This window comes from Bubalus kerabau, chromosome 6 (genome assembly GCF_029407905.1).
Source record: "Bubalus kerabau isolate K-KA32 ecotype Philippines breed swamp buffalo chromosome 6, PCC_UOA_SB_1v2, whole genome shotgun sequence".
NCBI classification, from domain to species: Eukaryota; Metazoa; Chordata; class Mammalia; order Artiodactyla; family Bovidae; genus Bubalus; species Bubalus kerabau.
In genome coordinates, this window is record NC_073629.1 from 98,177,091 (window position 1) to 98,202,617 (window position 25,527).

General features: G+C 43.9%; 1 protein-coding gene across 1 annotated transcript in view; it reads left to right on the forward strand.

The window, feature by feature from the left end:
* The window catches only part of AGBL4 (AGBL carboxypeptidase 4), a 1,384,238-nt gene that overhangs the window by 1,281,252 nt on the left and 77,459 nt on the right, over positions 1 to 25,527 (forward strand). The window lies entirely within an intron of this gene.

Below are 25,527 nucleotides of genomic sequence, written 5' to 3' on the forward strand. Positions count from 1 at the left end.
GGAAAGGGGCGATGTGGTACTGGGACAGTCCACCAGGGGCTGCAAATGAGGAATTCAGGGTCAAAGTCAGGGAGGGACTAGGCCTGTTGGTCTCTTCTATGAACTGAACAAGTGCCTTCCTCACCCCTCACAAACACCAGCTTCAGTTGTGGAGATCTCATGGGACGAAGGAAATATACCCACTTACATTTGTCAGGGCTCTTGGGTTACAAGCAAAAGAAATACAACTTGTGCTAATTTACAAAGAAGAGAGAATTTTTTAGAAGAATCCCAGAGCCTCATATAGGCAAAGATTGCAGCCTGACCTCCTGTACCTGTAGGGAACATGTGCCAAGTATCACATCCAGCACTTCTTCCACAAGAGAGAATGACTCCCTCTCATATTCTAGCTCCAGTTCCAAGTGGATTGTGCTTGGCCTGACTGGGAGGACATGGCCACCTCTGGGCAAGGCAACTCTGGCCCAAGAGGCGAGGATCTGTCAGGACAGGAGAGCCTCACTGGAGTCATGTAGCCACACTTGCAGTGTGTGGTATAGGGATGAACATATTTCCAGATAAAAGGACCTGCTATTCCAGGAAGATGGGGAACGGGGAGGTCCTCACTGAGTTTGTTCATAGGGGCAAGACTTTGTGAGAAATGGGAAAAGATACTGGGGTTTCATAGCTGAGAGAACTCTCTGAAGAGTTATGAGAGACGACAGACATCTTCCACTTGGAGCCAAAGCAAGAGGTAAGGCCGATAGAGAAACAGAGCTTTTTAACCATTAGAGTTGCCCGATGATGAGACAGGTATGTGAGCTGTGAACTTGGCCTTACTTAAAGTGTTCAACTTGAAGCTAAATGGCACTGTCAAAAATACTGCATGAAGGAGACACAATTGTCTGGGAGACATTATAGTGAGATTACATGCAAGTCTCTTCCAACGTTGATGACCGTGCCTTATGACCCTTGGCTGCCATCAGATGACAGACATGATTGCTAAAACAGAAAAGGTTCCAGAGTTGGGGTATTTCAGTGATACACCTGTGTACCACATTTTACTTGCTTTCTTTGAAGATGCCAATAAGAATATCATAAATTAAAGAGCAGTCTTTACTGGCCAGACAAAAATGTGTACATAAAAGCAAGTCTATTTATCTTGTTTTTACAAGCAAGGATTCGTGAAAAAGTAAGTGCTTCGGTGCAAAGTAGTTAACTCAACAGCCATCTTGATCCTTCTCTGGGAGCTTTGCCTTCTTAGGTCTTTTACAGCCCACCTGCCATCAGGGCTTACATAGCCACAGCTTTAGCATATCTGCTTCTTTTTCCAACTCACCCCTCCTTGTCTACAAAAGAAGCTGTTAGCTCTGCTCACCAAACTCCATTATTACCCTGAACTCTTGATCCATCCTGATGAGCTTTCCTGGCAGAGAGAAGTTGCTTCTAAATTTTGCAGGAGGTGTCTGTTGTCAACTGAGTTCTTCCCCTCAGAGCTCAGTGTTAACTGCAACCTCCCTGATAGAATCCCCACACCTCCTTCTTCTGCCATCTCCTTCTTAAAGAGAACAGCCCCCACATTTTTTCTGATGTAGTTAATAATAGGTATTCAATAACTATATGTTGAGTTGAACTGGATTGAACATGGTAAATCCTGTTAGGCCTACTGTAATATGGTTTATAGATTCCAAACAGCTATTCACAGAAGAGATAAAGAGATATGACCAAAGACAAGACATGAGACAGGAGAGATGACAGAGTGTGGGCCATGGAACAAAGCAGTGTTTTAGGTGAATCCCCAAGGAGAGAACTAGGGGTGGAACCAAAGGGAGGGTATCAGGTTTGTTAAAGAGAAGAGACCGTCATCAATCTGAGGTCACTGATTTGCTCCCAGGCAACTGGGCCCTTGATCCTGTTACAGAACACGATCAGGGATTTGGGGGGTATTAGGATATTCTTTGTGCCATGAGTAGGTTGATCATCGAATGCAGCTCCCACAGCTCGCTCAGCTTCCAAGTATGTCTGAGCGAGCTCTGGGAGCTGCATTCTCCCGAAAGTCCACTCCTTTTCTCCCCAGGCAAGGATGTGGGTGGGGCTCTAACGTGGGACCCAAACTGAACTGGGCCAGGACCCCAGCTCCCTCCATCTCTTTCTCTCTTCTCCCTTCTCTCTCCCTGTGCCCAGAATCTTATTTCAGCCTTTCCTTCCTCTTCCCACAAATATTTATCAAGTTGTTTCTCAGGTATTGTAGTTGAAATAGTGAGCACAACACTAACCCTTACAATCTAGTGGGGAAATGGACATTAAAAAAGTGTATGCATGCTCAGGCATTTCAGTCATATCCGACTCTTTGCAACCCCATGGACTATACCCTCCCAGGCTCCTCTGTCCATGGGATTCTCCAGGCAAGAATACTGGAGTGGGTTGCCATTTCCTTCTCCAGGGGATCTTCCCAACACAGGAATGAAACCTGCATCTCTAATGTCTCTTACATTGGCAGGCAGGTTTTTTACTACTAGTGCCACCTGGGAAGCCCTATTAAACAAGTAAATACTGATAAATATTATAGATTTATAAATTTCATTGTTGTTGTTGTTCAGTCACTCAGTTGTGTTCTACTCTTTGCAACCTGATGGACTGCAGCATACCAGGCTTCCCTGTCCTTCACTATCTCCCAGAGTTTGCACAAATTCATGTCCATCGAGTCAGTGATGCTATCCAACCATGTTATCCTCTTTCATCCCCTTCTCCTCAGCCGCCTTGACGGGGAACCAAGAGGGAACTCCATGAAATGCGTATGTGTTCAGTCATATCTGACTCTTTGCAACCCGAAGCCCACTAGGTTTCTCTATCCATGGGATTTTTCAAGCAAGAATTCTGTAGAGGGTTGCCATTTCCTCTTCCAGGGGATCTCCTTCCTTCAAGGGGATCTTCCCAACCCAGGGATCAAACCTGAGTCTCCTGTGTCTCCTGCATGCAAGAGGATTCTTTAACCCACTGAACCATTGGAGGAGCCTCATAAATTTTGTTAGGAGTTACACCCCACCCCACCCCCCCCAAAAAAAAAAAAAACCACCTACAGACTGTTATCTATGAGTTCAGGTCAGTTCATTCGCCCAGTCATGTCCGACTCTGTGACTCCCATGTACTAGAGCACACCAGGCCTCCCTGTCTACCATCAACTCCTGGAGTTTACTCAAACTCATGTGGATTTTGTTGGTGATGCCATCCAAGCATCTCATCCTCTGTTGTTCCCTTCTGATCCCACCTTCATTCTTTCCCAGCATCAGGATCTTTCCAAATGGGTCAGTTCTTCACATCAGGTGGCCAAAGTATTGGAGTTTCAGCTTCAGCATCAGTCCTTCCAATGAATATTCAGGATTGATTTCCTTTAGGATGGACTGGTTTGATCTCCTTGCAGTCCAAGGGGCTCTCAAAAGTCTTCTCCAACACCACAGTTCAAAAGCATCAATTCTTCAGCGCTCAGCTTTCTTTATAGTCCAACTCTCACATCCATACATGACTACTGGAAAAACCATAGCTTTGATTAGACAGACCTTTGTTGGCAAAGTAACATCTCTGCTTTTTAATATGCTGTCTAGGTTGGTCATAGCTTTTCTTCCAAGGAGCAAGTGTCTTTTAATTTCATGGCTGAAGTCACCATCTGCAGTGATTTTGAAGCCAAAAAAATGTAGTCTGTCACTGTTTCCACTGTTTCCCCATCTATTTGCCATGAAGTGATGAGACCATATGCCATGATCTTAGTTTTCTGAATGTTGAGATTTAAGCCAACTTTTTCACTCTCCTCTTTCACTTTCATCAAGAGGCTCCTTAGTTCTTCTTTACTTTCTGCCATAAAGGTGGTGTCATCTGTATATCTGAGGTTATTGATATTTCTCTCAAAAATCTTGATTCCACCTTGTGCTTCATCCAGTCCAGCATTTCTCATGATGTACTCTGCATATAAGTTAAGTTAAATAAGCAGGGTGACAGTATACAGCTTTGACGGACTCTTTTTCCTATTTAGAACCAGTCTGTTGTTCCATATCCAGTTCTAACTGTTGCTTCTTGACCTGCATACAGAATTGTCAGGAGGCAGGTCAGGTGGTCTGATATTCCCATATCTTGAAGAATTTTCCACAGTTTGTTGTAATCCACACAGTCAAAGTCTTTGGCATAGTCAATAAAACAGAAATAGGTGTTTTTCTGGAACTCTCTTGTTTTTCTGAAGATCCAATGGATGTTGGCAATTTGATCTCTGGTTCCTCTGCCCTTTCTAAATCCAGCTTGAACATCTGGAAGTTCACAGTTCACATACTGTTGAAGCCTGGCTTGGAGAATTTTGAGCATTACTTTACTAGCCTGTGAAATGAGTGCAGTTGTGCAGTAGTTTGAGCATTCTTTGGCATTGCCTTTCTTTGGGATTGGAATGGAAACTGACCTTTTCTAGTCCTGCGGCCACTGCTGAGTTTTCCAAATTTGCTGGCATACTGTACTTTCACAGCATCATCTTTTAGGATTTGAAATAACTCAACTGGAATTCCCTCACCTCCACTAGCTTTGTTCATAGTGATGCTTTCTAAGGCCCACTTGACTTCACATTTCAGGATGTCTGGCTCTAGGTGAGTGATCATACCATCGTGATTATCTGGGTCATGAAGATCTTTTTTTGTATTCTTCTGTGTATTCTTGCCACCTCTTCTTAATATCTTCTGCTTCTGTTAGATCCATACCATTTGTGTCCTTTATTGTGCCCATCTTTGCATGAAAATTTCCCTTGGTATCTCTAATTTTCTTGAAGAGACCTCTAGTCTTTCCCATTCTGTTGTTTTCCTCTATTTCTTTGCATTGATCACTGAGGAAGGCTTTCTTATCGCTCCTTGTTATTGTTTGAAACTCTGCATTCAAATGTGTATATCTTTCCTTTTCTCCTTTGCCTTTCACTTCTTTTCTCGGCGCTATGTAAAGCCTCCTCAGACAATCATTTTGCATTTATTTTTCTTGGGGATGGTCTTGATCACTGCCTCCTGTACAATGTCAGAAAAACCTCCATATGTAGTTCTTCAGGCACTCTGTCTATCAGATCCAATCCTTTGACTCTATTTGTCACTTCCACTCTATAGTCATAAGGGATTTGATTTAGGTCATACCTGAATGGTCTAGTGGTTTTCCCTATTTTCAATTAAAGTCTGAATTTGGCAATAAGGAGTTCATGATCTGAGCCACAGTCAACTCCCAGTCTTGTTTTTGCTGACTGTATAGAGCTTCTCCACCTTTGGCTGCAAAGAATACAATCAATCTGATTTCAGTATTGACCATCTGGTGATGTCCATGTGTAGAGTCTTCTCTTGTGTTGTTGGAAGAGGGTGTTTCCTATGACCAGTGTGTTCTCTTGGCAAAACTCTATTAGCCTTTGAACTGCTTCATTCTGTACTCCAAGGCCAAATTTATCTGTTACTCCAGGTATTTCTTGACTTCCTACTTTTGCGTTCCAGTCCTCTATAATGAAAAGGATATCTTTTTGGGGTGTTAGTTCTAGAAGGTCTTGTAGGTCTTCATAGAATCTTTCAACTTCAGCTTCTTCAGCATTATTGGTTGGGGCATAGACTTGGATTGCCGTGATATTGAGTGGTTTGCCTTGGAAACGAACGGAGATCATTCTGTTGTTTTTGAGATTGCATTGTTATCTATAGGTAGAATGGTTAAAAGTTTCAGCTTGTCTGGGGCAGTTCTGTTTATACCTATTCTGAAATATTTATTAATAGTGATCCTTTCTTCTCTCAAAAATGTCCCTGTTTGGATGACAAATTAAACACACTCTCCATACTTAAAAACCATGTTAAAGTACCAACACAGTACCTGGTGTGTTGCAGAACCTCAACAAACATTATTTATATCCCATTCAAATTCACATTTGACTTCAAGAGTTAGCATGCCAGCTGCAAACACTGCAGTGCCCCAGGCATCTGCCCTGATAGCTTTAAATGCATTTCTACCCTGGACCTTCATTGGCACAGACGTCATCAGAACCACTCAATCCCAGAGCAATCTGAACTGCCAGGACAGCTTCTGACCTTGTTTCTAAATGCCCACAGCCTCCCTCCTTCCTTCCTGGTGGCCTCTGCTCACACAATCAACAAGCAGAGAATCAGGAACACCCTTGCTGATGGGCAGGGTCTGTATCTGTGAGCACTGTAATTCATCAAAGAGCTGGTGATGGAGGAACTTTGTGTTGGGTGCTGGGAATAGTCAGAGCTGGTGATCTTAAGGAGTTCACAACCAGGTGGAGACAGGCACTTTATACAGATGTTCTAGGGGCATTTGTGAAGGGAGGCACAGGGGTGGTGGGAGCCATAGAAGGAGCCCAAACCAGGAGGCCACTCCTGAGCTGCTGAGTGAGGGATGCTCTGGGCAGGGAGGGCTTTCTAGGCAGAGAAGACATCTGAGCATCTGCCTAGAGGGGCCGCTTCCTCAGAAGGCTGCCAGTCATTTTGCGTGGCTGGTACTTGGGAAAGGTAGTGATAGGGCATTACAATGTAAGGCTTTATTAGAATAAATACAGACTATATTCTCATGAGAATGGGTAACCACTAAAGGAAGTGACAGGATCAGGTTTGCATTTCAGAAAGATCCCTCTGGTGCCTGGAAGGAGATGGGTTCAGAGGGTACCAGGCCAGAGGCTGGAGACCATTAGTGCCTGCTGCTGGAGGGCTGAGAGGAGGAGGAATCTGGAGATATGATAGAGGGACATACAAATGACTTAGAGACTGATGGGAGAGAAAGGACAGCTGCATGATGCCTACAGTTTGGCTTGGACAATGGAGTAGAGGGGATGCCACTCCTAGGATGGGAACCCAGGAGGACCAGTAAGCATGGGGTCAAGTTTTAGATGTGCTGGTGTTGAAGTGGAGCAGGAGTGAGTCTCCTGAGTGAGTCTTTTTGTGTCCTCACCTGGCAACAAGAGCCTTCTGTCTTTGTGTCAATGACATTGTTGGCTTCCAAGCTGCTTTCCTAGTCCTGTGCTTACGACAGCCTCCACCCCTCTCCAGGACTTGGATATTGAATGATGACCTTGACAAAGGAGTCTTTAAACCCAGAGGACTGCACTGACTGTCAGATACAAAGCATGTAGTGTCCCACTCCCAGGACAGCGCCCCGTGGTCAGTGTGGCCCTTGTTTACCAGTTGTGATTGATTGTCCCCTAGGGCAGAGGCTAGCTGATTCAGTCACCTGTGCCCATTAGGGACCTGGGCTGAGCAGGCCTTCCATGTAAATGCCAAACAAATGATGAGGTGAACCCAGAGCGTCCGTGACTTGGTTTTTATGAGTCTCCTTATGAAGAGGAGTGACTGGACCACAGTTGTTCAGTCACTCAGTTGTGTCCAAGTCTTTGAGACCCCACCAACTGCAAGCACCCCAGGCTTCCCTGTCTTCCACTATCACCTGGAGTTTGTGCAAGTTCATGTCCACTGAGTCAGTGACGCTATCCAAACATCTCATCCTGGATCACAGACCCCTCTGCAGTCTCCCCTCCCCCTCGGAGTGGCCTGGATTCTGCTGCCACCAGAACAGTGCCTTTCTTTACTCAAGGCTCTGATCCTTGCACACAAACCTTGGTTTTCTTACAACCTGCTGAGATGGTCCTAAACTCCTAGGGACAGAATCTGAGAGTTTAGGACAATCTCAGTAGATTTCCATGTTCAAGACCTTGGTAACCGCAGAGATACAGAGATTAAGGAGGCAGGATGTCAGGCCAGGAAGAGCTCACAATCTAACAGGAAGGCCAGACCCTCGTGAACAATGTTAATCCAAGGCAGTGAGGAACGTGAGCTGTAATAGAGAAAATACAGTGCTTTGGGAAGATGGAGGCTGAGGGGAGATTAATCCTCTGTGTGTGTGTGTGTGTGTGTGTGTGTTTGGGCAATGCAAGGAAGGCTTTTTTCAAGGAATTTGGACTGGGCCTTTGGGAGTGGGAAATACGTTACCCACTATGGTCAGGGATGAGGGAGGTGACAGGGAAGGGGAGAGGGCGTTCCAGGGCCAGCTGAGCCACAGCGTGGAGGTGGAAGAGCCCAGCTGCAGGGGTGGGTGTGCAGGGCACACAACAGGGCAGCTGTGAGGAAGTCCATGGGCAAGTTTGCACACTGGGCTAAGGAACTGGGCTTCTTCTTGTAGCCCAATGTTCCCCCTTTCATTAAAATCTAAGACCTAGGCCCTTTTAAACCTGATTTTTAGTTGAACTAAATATAATAACTGTAAAAAAAAAAATTAAACAGGAGAACAAGATGCTTGTCGGTAATATTCCAGCACACAAGCTCTCTCAATCTTGAGAATCAGCATCATCAGTGAAGAGCCATCAAAAATGTTTGAGTGAGGGGGAGAGGTCAATGAATAGTACTTCCATCCGTTCAGTCACCCAATCTAGAAACCCCAGAGATACCCTAAAATGTAAATCCGGCCTAGTCTCTCTCCCCTGCCTAAAACCTTCTGGTGACTCCCCATTATTTGTGGAATAAAGGCCAATGTCCCTGACATGCTATTCAAGGGCATGCCCTATTTATATCCAGGGCTGAGCACAGAACACGGCACCAGAGACAATATTATGTGCAATGACAGATGCATTAGAAAGTGACTAAGGCCGCAGCATGGAGACGAAGCAGGTGCTGATGGCAGTGGTCCAGGGGAAATATGATGTGCCTTGAACTTGAGACCAGGGCTGCTGCCAAGAAGGACACCCGGGAATGGACATGGGAAGAAAATAGGTCCTCTGCAGTCCTTTCCTTGACCCCCAAAGTCCCTCAGGGCCTCAAGGCTGCTTTGTGGAAAGGTTTCTATGCTCTGGGGTGATTCCCTGCCTTTTCCTAGAGGAGAAAGGCCTGTGTTGCTATAACAACTTGGCTGCAGCTCTTTTAGACAGATCCATTTCCTTAAATCATTTAAGGAAAATTAGCTGCCATAACAACATGGAGCAGTTTTGCAAATAGAGCAACACAGGGCTGTGGGTTTTTCCTTGCTTGCCTCCTGTAGTCCTCAAGATAAGCTGCTCTCTTTCTGTCAAATAAATAAATAAATTATAACACATGTACATGCAAACAGAGCAGTCGGCGACATGGTCACAGAACATAGAACCAGCACTCATTCCTGCTACAGACACACATAACATAGAAATGGGCAGAAAATGCACACATTCACATACGTAAATCAGAAAATGTTGCTGTTGTTTAGTCCACTAAGTCACATCTGACTCTTCTGCGACCCTATTGACTATAACCTGCCAGGTTCCTCTGTCCGTGGGATTTCCCAGGCAAGAATACTGGAATGGGTTGCCATTCCCTTCTCCAGGGGATCTTCCAGACCCAGAGATCAAACCTACATCTCCTGCATTGGCAGGCGGATTCTTTACTACTGAGCCACCAGGGAAGCCTAAATCGGGAAACATTTTTATGTAAAAACATAAACATGGTAAATAAGAGACAGACACAAATGCACAGCCAAGACAGTTTCACATTCAGCTAAAAAGGAAAAAAATGGCCCATGGGGTCTGTTCTTAGGATGAGCAGAGGGTCTGCTGGTCAGTAGACCAGAAGGCCCTGAGATGGTGACTCTTACTAGAAACCAGATGGTACCTGCATGTTTGTACCTGGCAGCCTGGGGGAGAACCATGCTAGTGGAAGGGAAAACCCACCCAGGGAAGAATGAGGGGACAGGGAAGAAGGTTGTCCCTGTCCCATCCCTGTCCCCCCAACATACACTTAGCAGTAATCCAGGAGACCAGGAGGCACAGCCATGGCATTTTTGGTGGTATACTTCTTTATCCCCATGGCAGGATGTTTGTCAGGCCCTTAGAGGAGGCAATGCCACTCTGGGTGAAAACTACATTGCTGGGGAATTTGCAGACTGCCTCACTGAAGCCTCCAGAACTCTGGACTGTGGGTTCCCAAGCTTTTGTTTTATCCTCACATCTCTGACTTTATTATCCCAGAGCTCCTCCGCATGGGGAAGCTCAAACTATGTGGACTGATCTCCATGGCAGCAAGAAGGCCCTGCTCGGAACATAACTCCCCAACCAGAGTGGCTGAAGCATTGATTTGCTTGGTACTCTTAGGCAGTTTCTTCCCCTCTCTGGGCCTTTCATTCCCCCTCCCTCTATACACTGTAGGGATTGAAGGAAGATCTCCACAGGAGGGCCGTTCCAATTCCAAGGCTGTGTCATCTTGGAGTTGTTCCCTGGTTATGGACACTCCACCGCTGAATTTCATAACAAAGCACAGAAGTCCTGGCTGCTGCAAGGAAGCAAAGGCTGGAGTGAACACTTGTGAAGGTGCCCAGCACGTGGCAAAAGCTCCATAAATATCAGTTTCCTAAGCTTTAGTTTAAGAATGGTCCCTGACCTGCCTGCCTCACAAGTTGGAGAGAGATATGCGCATTATGTGCCTGTGAAGCATTTTGTAAAGTGAAGAAGGATGATCACCATAGGATGGTGCGGAGAGGAATACCCTGTGAAAATATCCAGACTGCCCCCAGCTGCTGGAGGCTTCACAAGGAGTAGATTCAATGCACAAAGTTCTGTCTAGTCAAAGTTATGGTTTTTCCACTAGTCATGTATGGATGTGAGAGTTGGACCATAAAGAAGGCTGAATGCCAAAGAATTGATGCTTTTAAACTGTGGTGTTGGAGAAGACACTTGAGAGTCCCTTGGACTGCAAGGAGATCCAACCAGTCCATCCTAAAGGAGATCAATCCTGAATATACATTGCAAGGACTGATGCTAAAACTGAAGCTCCAATACTTGGGCCACCTGATGAGAAGAGCCGATTCACTGGAAAAGACCTTGATGCTGGGAAAGATTGAAGGCAGAAGGAGAAGGGGACGACAGAGGATGAGATGGCTGGATGGCATTACCGACTCAATGGACATGAGTTTGAGCAAACTCTGAGATGATGAGGGACAGGGAAACCTGGAGTGTTGCACTCCATGCAGTCGCAAAGAGTCAGACATGACTTAGAGACTGAACAACACCACCACCACACCGTCAGGACCATAGATCACACGCACGGATCTGCTCAAATGGTTTCCCACTCCTAGCATCCTGGCCTGAGAAATCAGCAAATAGCCACCAGGGGAAAGGTTCAGGGTGGAAATAAAGTCTGAAAGTAAACGTGATATCGTCCAGGGGGCTCTGCGAACACAGGGTGCTTTGAGTTCATCAAATTTTTACAGCTTCTTCTACACCAGTTTGAGGTGGTTTATGAAACTTTAAGGAATTTTAAGAGAAATCATTATTTTTCTAAAGGGCGACTTCTCTCACTTATGATAAAAGACACGGTTTTTCTTTCTCTCTAGATTATAGCTTTGGCTCTGGCAACAAGCAGAGGGGAGAGATGGAGCTGTCACCTCAGAGCGATATTCTCATCAAGTTGGTTGTTTCCTTCAATTTTTCTAACATCTTTTCATCCTGAAAGACTCTGAATACTTCTCAGCAACTGACTAGATACATACTGTTTCAACTGCAGGAGGCCCCACAAAGCTTCTGGGAAGTTCCCTTTGAGTCAAGTCAATTAAGCGCTGTGCCTTATTTTCCCTATCTGTAAATTGGCGTTAACAATGCCCATCTCCAAGAGACTTCAGGATAAGATAACATGGAAATTTGGACATTCCAGAATGTTAGAATCTAGCCACGTAGGATGTCCATCACAAACCTGCAAATTCTAAAATTATCCTCACCCTTCTCTGCTGCCTGTATCTGTTCCACACACTCTGGTTTCTAGGTTAGACCAAGCATGCTTTTCTTTTCTTCCTATTCCATGGGCACCCAGTTATCCGGCCTTAGTAAATTAAAAAGGGGTCTCTGTGGGCAGCCTGACACTGGAAATAACCTCTTCACGCTTACCTGACCACTCCAGCTTACCTTCAGGCCCTCTCTTCCAGGCACTTTTCTGATCAACCTACCCCACCCATTTCTTACCCCTCCTCCAAAGTCCTCCCCTTCTCCCTTCCGGGGCCCCTGGTCCAGAGCAGGTTGGGATCCGCACACAGCCTGCCCCACGTCAGGTACTCAGCCCAGCTGGCCTATGACAGAGCACAGGTTACATTTGAGGTTGTTTTGTGTTCAACATGTGTGAAACTTTTCCAAGAGTTATTTTTGGTGGTTACTGTCGGGAGGCTCTCGAGCCAAGGATGAATTCATGCTGATACATCAAATAGCATATTGCATTTCAGAAATTGGCCTTAGCCATGGGAAATCAAGTAAGCCAGATGCCTAATTAGTCCATTATTTACCGTGGTGGAGAGAGCTGAATTCTGATGAAAGGGACCAGACTAATCACTGCTTCCAGCAAGAACTGAACTGTTTAACCTTTCATCAAGAAGCGCCCCCATCCTCCCCAAGTACTAATGCCCGCCTCCCAAGACTCGTACTGGTCCCAGGTGTGTCTGGCTGTGAGAAGTCTTATCAGCCTGGACACAGCTGACCTCCTGGCCAATGAGCCTTGATGCTCCCCCACTCAGCAAGCCATTCTAGCCTCCTGTTTCTTGCTTTTTCTACAAAGCTAGAAAAGTGTATACTTAAAAGAGTAACTTCCCTATAGCCTTCAAAAGAAAAAAAATATTCATTTATCCATTCAACACGCATTTTCTGAGCTCAGGCCCTATATACTGAAATACAAAAGCCAATAAGAAACAGTCCCTCCCCTCAAGGAACTGATTATCCAGAATAGAGCTGTGGATTTCAAACTGTTTTTAGAAAAATTTCAAGAGGTCTGAGGACCCCCCCTCCCATGTGGCTCCTCTCCATTTTAACCAGAGCTGTATAATTTTGTGGCTAAGAGCTCAGATTCCTGTCTGAGTTTAAATCTCATTTTAGCATTTCAATGGCTTTGCTACATTGGGTAAGTCCTTTAACCTTTCTAAGTTTCCTCATTTGTAAGCAGTTGTTCTGAGGATTAAGTGAAGTAATTCATGTGTCTTGCTTTAGGCACTGTGCCAGACCCATTTATTCTCAAAAGATTTTAACTGTTATAAGTATTAAAAAATTGCATTTGAATAAAGGATTCCAAGGTTGATTCCAAGGCCATAGAAAGTCTGCAAACGCCTGGTCTAGCATTCCAGACTCAGTAAACCGATGATTGCATGCCAAGGTGGTAAGTGTGATGATAGACAAGGGAACTGGCTGCCATGTGGGAAAAGCAGGTCGTCCCAACCGGACATGAGGTCAGGCAAGGTTTGCTGGGGAAATGACCTCTGCGATGAGTTTTGAAGAAAGAATAGGAGTTGTTTAGACAAAATCCAGGGGATGCATTGCAGGCAGAGGGGAGCAGTGTGCGTGAAGACACATGTACCAGACTGGTGAATATATTCAGAGAATTCCAAGGAGTTTGGTGTATGGGACTGGTAGGAGCCCAGGGGGAAGGGGCTGGAAGTAAGATTGGGTGGTATGCAGAGGCTAGTCATAAAGAGCCCCGTGGACTACCCCAGGAAGCTTGGACTTGATCCTGAAAGACACGGGAACTTTCCTTCAGGGAGCAAGGAAGATATGACATTTAAAAGAGAGGGATAAGAGACATTACTATGACTTTCTGGGGTTTAAAATATATCGTCGCGTTGTGTTTGTAGCTTTGAGCCAGCAGTTGCAGTTCTAGAAACCTAGACTAAAGTAATCTGAAGTGTAAATAAGGATTTATGCAAAGAAAAAAATTCCACAGAATCATTATTTATGAATAGTGAAAAACAGAGAAAAATCTAAATGCCTAACAGTGGGAAACTGATTAAGTAAATCACAATGCATTCATGTAATGAATGTTATAATATTGTGAAAATGTTTATGCTATAATTTTAAGTGAAACAAAGCAGAAGACAAAGTTGCATATGTATTATATGTTAAGATGTATATAACAACCAGGTTTAAAGTTACACAAAACGAATGGATGCAAACTAGATGTTAACAGTGGTATTTCTGGGCACTAGGGTTGTTTTCTTCTCTCCTATTTAAAAAAAAATATTTCCCAACAATTTTCCATAAACATATGTTGGCTTTAAAACTGGGGGAAAATTATGGAAGGAGGAGGGGACCTGGTTACCCAGAAATGAAGAGAGACTTTATTTTATAAAACAGAATCAAACACGTCAGAGTCAATTGCTCAATTATGGGCTAGTTACTAGGGTAAGCACCGCATGAAGCCAGCTCAGCCCACATTATAGAAAGAACCTAGAAGCAACTGATATCATCTATGTGTCCATCTCTCTAACTAGCCATCTTTCTATCTGTCTTTTCATCCAACCATCCATCCATTGTACCTCTACTGTGCTCAAATGCCTATTGCAGAGATACCTATATCCAGGCTCCAACATCCTATGCAATCTGCCAACTCCTCTGTGCCCTCTTTGTAAGCATAACAAAGACTCCTCACTTCTCCTTCCCCAGAGCAAACTTCAGATTTGTGCCATTTATTCCTAATTTGGCTGTTTCTTGATCTGCTAAATCTTTGGCCTTCAAACACTGCCCTGTCAGCCTGAAGGACTAGTCACTGTTCTTCAGCCACTAAGTCATGTGTGACTCATTGTGACCCCATGGACTGCAGCACACCAGGCTTTCCTGTCCTTCACTATTTCCTGGAGTTTGCTCAAACTCATGTCCATTGTGTTAATCATGCTATCTATCCATCTCATCCCCTGTTGCCCCCTTCTCCTCGTGTCCTCAATCTTTCCCGGGATCGGGGTCTTTTCCAATGAATCAGCTCTTCACATGAGGTGGCCAAAGTATTAGAGCTTCAACTTCAACATCAGTCTTTCCAATGAATATTCAGGACTGATTTCCTTTAGGATTGACTGATTTGATATCCTTGCAATCCAAGGGACTCTCAAGAGCCTTCTCCAGCACCACAATTCAAAAGCATCAATTCTTCATTGGTTAGCCTTCTTTATGGTCCAACTCTGACATCCATACATAACTACTGGAAAACCATAGCTTTGACTATAAAGACCTTTGTCAGCAAAGTGATCTCTCTGCTTTTTAATATGTCATCTAGGTTTGTCATAGCTTTCCTTCCAAGGAGCAAACATCTTTTAATTTCATGGCTGCAGTCACTATCCACCGTGATTTTGGAGCCCAAGAAAATGAAATCTGTCACTGTTTCCACTTTTTCCCCCATATATTTACCCTGAAGTGAATGGACCGGATGCCATGATCTTAGTTGAGTTTTAAGTCAACTTTTTCAGTCTCCTCTCTAACCTTCATCAAGAGGCTCTTTAGTTCCTCTTCACTTTGTGCCATTAAAGTGATGTCATCTGCATATCTGAGATTGTTGATTTTTCTCTCAGCAATCTTGATTCTAACTTGTGATTCATCCAGCCTGGCGTTTTTCATGAGTGCTCTGCACATAAGCTAAGTAAGCAGGGTGACCATATACCACCTTGACGTACCCCTTTCCCAATTTGGAACCAGTCTGTTGTTCCATATTGGGTTCTAATTGTTGCTTCTTGATAGGCATACAAGTTTCTCAGGAGGCAGGTAAGGTGGTCTTGTTTTCCCATCTCTTTAAGAATTTTCCATAGTTTGTTATGATCCACACAGTCAAAGGCTTTAGTGTAGTCAAGGAAGGAAAAGTAGATCTTTTTCTAGAATTCCCTTGCTTTCTCTATGATCCAATGGATGTTGGCAATTTGATCTTTGGTTCCACCACCTTTTCTAAATCCAGCTGTACATCTGGAAGTTCTCAGTTCACATCCTGCTGAAGCCTAGCTTGAAGGATTTTGAGGATTACCTTGCTAGCATGTGAAATGAGCACAATTGTATAGTAGTTAGAACATTCTGTGGCACTGCCTTTATTTGGGGATTGGAATAAAAACTGACCTTTTCCGGTCTTGTGACCACTGTTGAGTTTTTCAAATTTGCTGACATGTTGAATGCAGCATTTTCACAGCATCATCTTTTAGGATTTTAAATAGCTTAGCTGGAATTCCATCACCTTCATTAAAAAGAGATAGCAAGAATAAACAGAAAAACTATACAAAGAAGTCTTAATGACTGAATAAATACAATGGCATGGTCACTCACCTAGAACCAGACATCTGGGAGTGTAAAGTCAACTGGTCTTAGGAAGCATTACTATGAACAAAGCTAGTGGAGGTGATGGAATTCCAGCTGAGAAGGACTGGAGGCAGATCCTTTCCTCTCCTAGGGATGAAGAGCAAGGACTCTGCAGTCAAAAATCACCTCCAACTTCCAATTCTGCCTCTATCTGCTACCTCATCCATCTGAGCCTCTGTGGCTTGATCTGTGAAATGGGGTAGTAGCATTTTCTTACAGAGATGCTATGAGGATTAAAGGAGACCCTGTATAGAAAGTTAGCAGTTAACAGCTTAGAAGTTAGTGTGGTATTTTCTAAGACTGGTACATTGTAAGCACTCAATAAATGTTAGCATTTATTTTTACCATAAACTCAAATCTAGTAACATATGATAACTGATATTTCAATGTTAATTTCATACAAAGGCATCTTCAGAACAATATCACTATCTTTAAACTGTAGCATTAAAAAAAAAATAGCTATAGCTCTGGTTATTGCAAGAGCATTGCAAGTAGGTCCTGAATGATAGACTGGGAGCAGGTCTAGGCTTTATCACAGCTTCTCTGACCCTCCCCACCCTCCATCTGTGACTCAGGCTTTCTTTAGCTGAGCTAATAACCTTTAGCTGGGTGACATTTAACTCAGTCTCAGGCACCGAACCTTTCTCTCTTACGGCTTCCTGTATTTGCCTGTTCTGATCCATTCGGAGTGGGTTTCACAGTTTAATATCTGGTGGGGAAGTGAATTTCCATTGTTCCTAGGGTTTCAGTACATGTGCATGTGTGTGTTGGGGCAACTCGCTGTAAGCCCTAAGGGCTGACTCCAGCAAGGGTGTTTCTGAAGTAAATACAGCGAAGTCCCCTTCTTCTGAATGAGTTCTGTTCTAAGAGCCCATTTGTAAGTCGAATCCGTTCGTAAGTCCAACAAAATTAGACTAGGTACCCAGCTAATATAATCAACTATATCGTCCTGCACTATAACAGGTTTCAAATACTTTTCACACAAATAATACACAAAAAAACTAACATGAAAAATAAAGAAAACATTTTTAATCTTACAGTACCTTGAAAAGCACAGTAGTACTTACAGTACAACAGCTGGCACCCAGGGTCACGTTTGCATCTTTGAAAGTTTGAAACTTGAAGTTTCGTATGTAGAGGACTTACTGTACAGTGAATGTGGTCCTGTAGACCCCTGGGGTGATTGCAGACCCCAGATGTGGCATGGGCAGGCTGCACTGCACCAGCAGAGGTTCTGGAAAGCGGAGTTTGTATGCTAGTTTGCAGCTAAGTTCACTTGTCAGAAATGGCCTTTCAGTGGCTACGCTGAGAGGGCATGTCAAGGCCAAAGCTTTTCTTTAAATGCCTGGTACCACCAGCGCACACTCAGCAGTTGAAAGAGTTAACTTACTCAGGCTCCCAGTTGCAAGAGAACAACTGCTTTCCTGTTAGAATTTAGCTCTATGCTGTGACCTTGAAAACTCCTCCAGCTGCTAATGCATGTTCTTTAATATATATTTCTGTTATATGACTGGACCTTCTTGCATGACTATACACGGGGCAAATGAGAGAACTCTTAGGGATCCTAGGCAGGTGGTGGGGCTGAGGAAGAGGGAAGGCACAGATATTTACTGAGTATCTATTAAGTGTTAGGCACTGTCTCATCTAACCCATCAAACAGCCTTATGAACTGGGTTGTCATTACCCCCATTTTTCAGTTGAGGAAACTAAGGCTCGGCGTGAAGGACACCCCCACCCCCACCCCCCTGTAATCTCTCCCACCACTCACGTTTATCACTCCACAGCACGCTGATTGCTTTATGTGCTTGTTTTTCTCTACCCAACTGTGAACTCCTTGAGGGATAAAGCTATGTCTCTGTCTCCTCTGCATTCTCTTGCCCAGAGCATAGTTCCTAACACATCAGTAAAATGTCAGTTAAAAGAAGGAACAAATGAAAAGCATTAGAACCCGCAAGGTCACATGGACAGTGGGAGCAGAGCTGCAAGTCAGAGCTGCCTGCTCCCATGCTGGCCAGGCGAGCAGGCTCCCCGGGAGTCAAGCAGCTTACAGGACCTCTGCAATCCTCAGGAGTCTCCCCTTTTATCTCTAAAAGACATGTAAACAGCCAGCATAGAAAAGAAGGATTCCTTTTATTTGACTTGTCCTTGAGTTTGATGATACCTTTGAATAACAAATGTTCAGAATTACCACCATAGTCTTTGGGTTCAACTGACATTGTAAATAGATATACCAACTTTATTCCATTACTCTGTGTGCCCTGCCCCCACCCCGCCCCCCACTGTAAGGAACACTTGGAATGAAATCATAGATCAAACAGCCCAGGCACGTTAGGAGCTGGAATCTTGACTGGGGTCAGTTGACACTAGTACAGTCAAGAGTTTGGCATCTCCGGATGTCTCCTCTTTATTCCTAGACTAAGGACTTGCCCATCCCTAACTTTTGACTTGGCCACTTTTGACTTTGAATTTATGACTTATTTCTGGCCTTCTGGAGTCTCAGAGTTCACTTTGCAGGGCCAGAGAACTTCAAAGCTGGAAATACTGAAGAGGTACCCCAAACTACCATTTCATAGAGAACATGGAGCATGTAAGCCCAGGGCAGGAAGCTGACCCGGCTGAGACCACACGGTGGGACAGTGCTATAGAGCTGGGACTCACCCTCAGGCCCCTACCACCTCCATAAGACGAGAGCACGTCACGTAGGCCCTGGGGATGTATCACTAACACATGGGTCTTCTCATAATTATTTTTACTAATTGATTACACAGATGTGTAGTGTTCAGAGCATCTTCACACATGCACATTCGTTTGACCCTCACTGCAGTGTTGTAAGATAGAGATTATTGTTCTGTTTTGCAGATGGGAAAACTAAGCCTGAAAAGTTACCAAGAAACTTTCCCAAGAAACAGAGTCAAGGTTCGGCGTTTGTTCTTCTGGCTGCAGGTGTCCTCCTGTCCAGCCTAGGGCCAAGCACACAGATGGATGAGTCAAGAGAAGGGAGGACCAGGATAGGAGGAAGACAGAGGGTCATCGCTGTTTTCTTTCCTTCTTTTTTCCCTGTAACAAAGTACCCCAAGTCAGTGTCTCCTCCCAGTTCGCCAAGCCTTTCCCAAATGTCTCTGAGGAATTAATGGTAGGACAGAGCAAGGTGTGGAGAGACAGAGGGAACTCAGGGTCCAAGCCACAATCAAGGCCAAGTCAAAGGTAAGAGACCAGAAGTAGCAGACTCCAGGTCAAAGCAAGTCAGATCCTGAGGAACGAAGGGACAGCCAACGAGTTGGTTCTGTCCATGGGCATACAGTGGGGGAGATGGCAGTAAATACAGGAGACACCATATGAGCAAAGTCATGCAGGAAGAGGACAGAAGGAAGGAGGTGGGTCTGACAGATGTACAGTGTCCCTTTGGGGAAGGAATGGCTTTTTAAAAAAAGTGATCAGATTCTAAAGGACTTCAGGATACTGGAGTTTTATCATTTGGGCCAAAAGGAACTGTGAGGGATCTGTGGGCAGGGAAAGGACAGAATGACAAGCATTAGCTCTGATTATGCAATCAGCACCAGAGTTTAGACCTCCAAATGGTGACCCCTTTAATCTGACAGTCTGCTTTGGTATGATTTGTTAAAAATGACAAAATGTCTCATTTTGTTGCAGTTCTTTGTGACCTTTCTCAATATTAGAAAGTTAATTTCAGAAGGGAAATAAATGTATTAGTGTTGTCACAGCCATAAAAAGATGAATTCTGTACTGTCAAGCGATTTCTTCGAATGAATCCATCATGCTGTAAAAATGGTTGCCTTCCAACACCCAGCATGTGCCCAGCTCCATCCTTCTCTCTCTCCCCCGCTTCCTCTCTCTTTCCCCCCTTCTCTCTTTCATCCTCGCTTCCTCCCTCACATGTCTTCCGTGGCTCAGACGGTAAAGCCTCTGTCTATGATGCGGGAGACCCAGGTTCGTTCCCTGGGTTGGGAAGATCCCTTGGAGAAGGAAATGGCAATCCACTCCAGTACTATTGCCTGGAAAATCTCATGGACAGAGGAGCCTGGTAGGCTAGAGTCCATGGGGTCGCAAAGAGTCAGACACACCTGAGTGACTTCACATTCACGTTCACGTTCCTCCCTCACGCCTTCCATCTACCTGCACATCTATTGTGATGTGTTCTGGGAATACAGAGGTAAAAGCACAGTCCTGCCCTAAGGCACACTCTAGTGAGGAAGATAGAGAAGGAAATCAGCCTTTGAAGGTGTATCTAATTGCCATAGGAGGAAAGAAACTGAGCGGAAGGAGCTGTCTGTTCTGCAGAAGGAGCTCCTGTTAAATTAGGAAACCTGCCCTGTAGTAGGACTGGGGTTGACTCTGTGATTAGGAGACAAGACTGAAGGTAGGGTTCTGAAGGGTTGAGTTGGGTTCTAGTCCCAGCTTCATATCCAGCTAGCTATAGAGAATTTTTTGAATTTTATTGAAGTATAGTTGATTTACAATATTGTATTAATTTCTGCTCTACAACAGTGATTCAGTTACTATATATATACTTCATATTCTTTTCCATTAGGTTGAATATAGTTCCTTGTGCTTACAGTAGGACCTTGCTGTTTATCCATTCTATATATAATAGTTTGCATTCTGCTAATCCCAACCTCCTAATCCTTCCTTCCTCCCTTGGCAACCACAAGTTTATTTTCTATGTCTGTCATTCTGTTGCTGCTTTGTAGATATGTCCATTTGTTTATATTTTAGATTCCACATATAAGTGATTTCATATGGTATTTGTCTTTGTCTTTCTGACTTACTTAGTGTAATGACATCTAGGTCCATCCATGTTGCTGCAAATGGCATTAGTTCATTCTTTTTTTATAGCTGATCAATACTCCATTGTGTATACGCACCACATCTTCTTTATTCATTCATCCATTGATGGGCATTTAGGTTTTTTCCATGGCATTGTTATTATAAAAAGGGCTGTTATAAGCATAGGTGTTCATGTATCTTTTTAAATTATAGTTTTCTTTGGATATATGTCCAAGAGTGAGATTGCTGGATCAGAATTCCACTCTATTTTTAGTTTCTTGATGAACCTTCATATTCTTCTCCATAGTGGTTGTACCAACTTATCTCCCACCCACAGTGTAAGAGAGTTCCCTTTTTTTCCACACCCTCTCCAGCATTTATTGTTGTAGACTTTTTAACAATGGTCATTCTGACCAGTGTGAGGTGATACCTTACTATAGTTATGATTTGCATTTTTCTAGTCATTACCAGCAATGAACATCTTTTCACACCTATTAGCCATCTGTATATCTTCTTTGGAGAAATGTTTATTGCTGCTGCTAAGTCGCTTCAGTCGTGTCCGACTCTGTGCAACCCCAGAGACGGCAGCCCACCAGGCTCCCCTGTCCCTGGGATTCTCCAGGCAAGAAGAGTGGAGTGGGTTGCCATTTCCTTCTCCAATGCATGAAAGTGAAAAGTGAAAGTGAAGTCACTCAGTCCTGTCTGACTGGCAGCGACCCCATGGACTGCAGCCTACCAGGCTCCTCTGTCCATGGGATTTTCCAGGCAAGATTATTAGGTAGAGAATTATAATATTTTTATTAGACCACATGGTATGCCATTGTTAACTTCACTACACCAATTATGCTCACTAGTTGCGTGACCCTGGAAAAGCCAATTCTTTCCTCTCTCTGGATCTCAGTTCCCCATCCGTTCAATGAAGAGGCTGGACCAGCTCTGACCTCCCCTGGTTGTAGGCAACTCCTGGGGTCTGAGAGCATGCTATAACCTAGTGTTTCTCAAACCGTAATGTGCAGAAACTACCTGAGTATTCATTAAAGTTCAGGTTCTGATCAGTAGGTCTGAAGTGTGATCTGAGAATCTACATTTATAACAAGTTCCCAGGTTATACTGATGTTGCTAATTCAAGAATCCCATTTTGAGTAGCAAGGGCTCAGTCTGTGGTAGGAGCAAACTTTGGGGTACAGGGTGGATCCACTGAAGATGTCGGTTTAAGACTGTTGAAAGCGAGCAATAAAAGCAATCTTACTCAGATCTGGTCGGCAAATAGAGTTCTGGGTTCATTTTATTACCTGGGATTTTCTCTATCTTGGGTTGAAAACCTGTGATTCTCTTAAGAGATTAAAAGGAAGAAAATTGAACTTTTAAAGTCTCAAAGAAATTTTTTTCACTGTAATCACATCTGTTTTAATTTAAGGTGCTGTCTGATGTTTTCCCCGTAGCTCAGATTTCTATCTCAGATGAACACAGCAGCAGTTCTCCTATGGGAGGGCGACTGCCTCTTTTCCCTCCCCACATTTTAGTGTGTGGTGGGGGAGGGCTGCAGCTTCTTTCCCAAGGTGCATCAGCACACTCACAACTTCCTAAAGCTGATTTCCAAAAGCCCTTCAGAGACCCCCATTACCTACTGGCTGAAGACACTCCAGCTTGGTATTTAAAGCTTTAAGCTCATTTCTCTATACTCCCTTGCATGAAACTTTTACTCTTGCCCTAAATGCCTGCTCCTCTTCTCCCCAAAAGACATGTGTCTCACCGACATTGACAATGCTGCTCTTCTTACATTCATATCCATCCCTGCACCCTCACCCCCACATACGGCCATCTAATTGGACTATTATTCCTCCTCCCTCATTGGCCAGCCTTCAAACATCCACATAGCAGTCAGGTTTGTCTTCATGCCACCACTTCCAGGAAGGCTTCTGTCATCATCACAAAACTTTGGTATCACTTATCTCTGAGAACAGCTGTGCTAGGCAAGTATCACCCCAATTTTATACAAACCTATTGAACTCTGAAGTCTGGGTTCTTTCTTTCACTCCTCTGCTTTCCCAAACATGCTATTTGTACATCTTTATGGGTATCATGATGTACTTTTTTGGTTTAGAGCTCCTTTTATTTCTGATGAGAGGAGAAAACAGTTTCATTGGGTAGAGAGGGTGAGGTAGAATGGCCTGAAAGATTTGCTGGATGTCAGAAGTAGAGGAAGGCTGCCAGGGCGATGTAAACTGGGGAACAAGGAGCTTATTTTCTCACCTCTTTTCGACAGAAAAGTACACAATAGACTCTGAACAGTGTGCAGAGCCCTTTCCCTACATTATTTCAAGTCTCAAGATTACCTTCTCTGGGCTATGTTTTGATGGATTCCTATGATTATCTTCAATACCACTGGGTCCCATTCAAGCAAGTTGAGACTAATGAGTTAGAGGCAATCAAATCATAGAATGTTGGAGCCAGAAGGAAAATGAGAGGTTCTTGTTCAGCCTCTTCATTTTACAAATGAGAAAATTGATTCCAGAAGGAAAATGACTTCCTCAAGGTCACACCGTGATTTAGTGGCATGGATTCATTTGGCATTTATTACACCTTTTTCCTTAGCATCTTCCACGCTTCTGGGTAAAGGTGTGATTTAGTTAACACCCACAGTCCTTCATGTGGCAGAATTAAAAGAAAGAAACTACAACCCTCTGATTCACTGTGGTCTCTGCCTACAGAGTGGGCTTTCCCCACAATTTTCTTTTCATCAGAAGGTGACCTTGGAAAGCCAGACCTCTGATACCTGGCATTTCCTCCTGTACCTTGTACTTTTCAACTCTTTGTCTAATTATTTCTTATGTATTTAGTACTTAAAATGCACACAACCGATTATCCTCATGGCCTGAATTCATAATTATTGTATAACTAAAGGCAACTTTGAGCATGAGAAAAACAACACATTTCTGCAAGAAAATGTGCTGTGTTATTTGGCATTTGCTATGGTAACAAATGACCCTAATAGCTCGGTAGCTGATAACAGCAAATATTTATTTCATGCTCATGTTATGGCAACCCCCTCCAGTGTTCTTTTCTGGAGAATCCCAGGGACAGGGGAGCCTGGTGGGCTGCCACACCTGGGGTTGCACAGAGTCAGACACGACTGAAGCGACTTAGCAGCAGCAGCATGTTCTGTGAGGGCTGTGAGCGAGTCACCTGCAGCTCTGCACACGTATCTTATTATCTAGGTCCAAGCTGAACCTTCAGCTCTGTCTGAGATCTGCTCTTTTCATGCCAGGGGGCAGGAATGCCATCCCATTTTTCCTTTTTGTCAGCTACACCACATGGCTTGCAGGATCTTAGCTCCCAGACCAGGGATTAAACATGCTTGACAGTGAAAGTGCCAAGTTCTAACTACCGGGCCACCAGGGAATTCCCAGTGCCATGCTATTCAAAGCTGCCACACAGAAGCGGCAAATACCATGACTGCTTACCTTCCATTGGCCAAGCATGTGCCAAGGCCAACGCCAAGGTCAAAGTCAGTGATGAGGGGAAATACATATACTCCTCTTGGATTCTTGGGCAAGCAAAATGACAGTAGGAGATCCTTCACTGAAAGGAAGAAAGAATAGTTAGGAGAAATTATCTGATCCACCAAATTGCCTTGTTGCTGAAACAAAATATGACTTCAGGGAAGTCACTTGTCCTTTTTGGGTCCCTGTTTCTGATCTTTAAAATGAGGAAGTTGGCTTAGGGGAGCAAATTAATATGATGGAAAGAATCAGATATATCTGAGTTCAAGTTCCAGTTGTATCTCAGACTAGCTGTGTGATCTTAGGTAAGTTACTTAACCTCTCTGTTTTCTCATCTGTTTTTTTTTTGTTTGTTTGTTTGTTTGTTTGTTTCTAAAATTCAGTCCCATAGTTTGAAAAACACAGAATGGCTTCAATCTCTTAATGTTTCTCATGAACTCTTTGGTTTTTTCACCTTAGAACTATCTTTTAGGAAAAATATGTCTCTTGAGAGAGAACTTTGTTTTTAAAAATGTGGTTCTTTTAAGTTCTGTTAAACTTAAGAAATATTGAATTCAGTGCCTTTTAAAATAGAAACATTTATAGCACACTGAGCTTTTATAAAAGGATTTTTTTATATAGCCATCTATCTAGCCAGCCAGCTATGCTTTGTCTGTATGTGCAGGAAACTTTTAATGGTCATTGTTTCTGGGTTGTAGGATTTCAAGTGATGTGTTTCATTTTTACCTTTGACATAAAACAATATCCAGACCTTGGTTCTAAGCTTCCATAGGGAGGGACACTCCTGCTTTTCCCCACCTTTCAATGAACCCTGAGCTCTCCTTGCAGACCCCCCTTTTTTAGGAAGCCTTCTCTGCCCCAGCCATCTCCAGGGGTTAGGTTTCCTTCTGCTGCTCTTTCACAAGCCCTATGCTTGTTTCTACCACAGCTGTGGTCACTTTGCATGGGAGTTGCTTGATTTCTGCCTTTGTCTTCCCTGAAGAGTACAAAATACCTCCTGACACAGGAGCTGGGGCTAATTTTTCTCTTAGCCCAGCACTCAGCACAGGATCTGATACATAATAGACATTCAGTGGATATTGTTGAATAAGCTAATAAACTTGGCTCTGTTTCATCTGAGCGAGCTGTGAATTCCCACAAAGCCTAGCCCTGGCCCAGGGGCAGGCCCTCCAGCCTTCT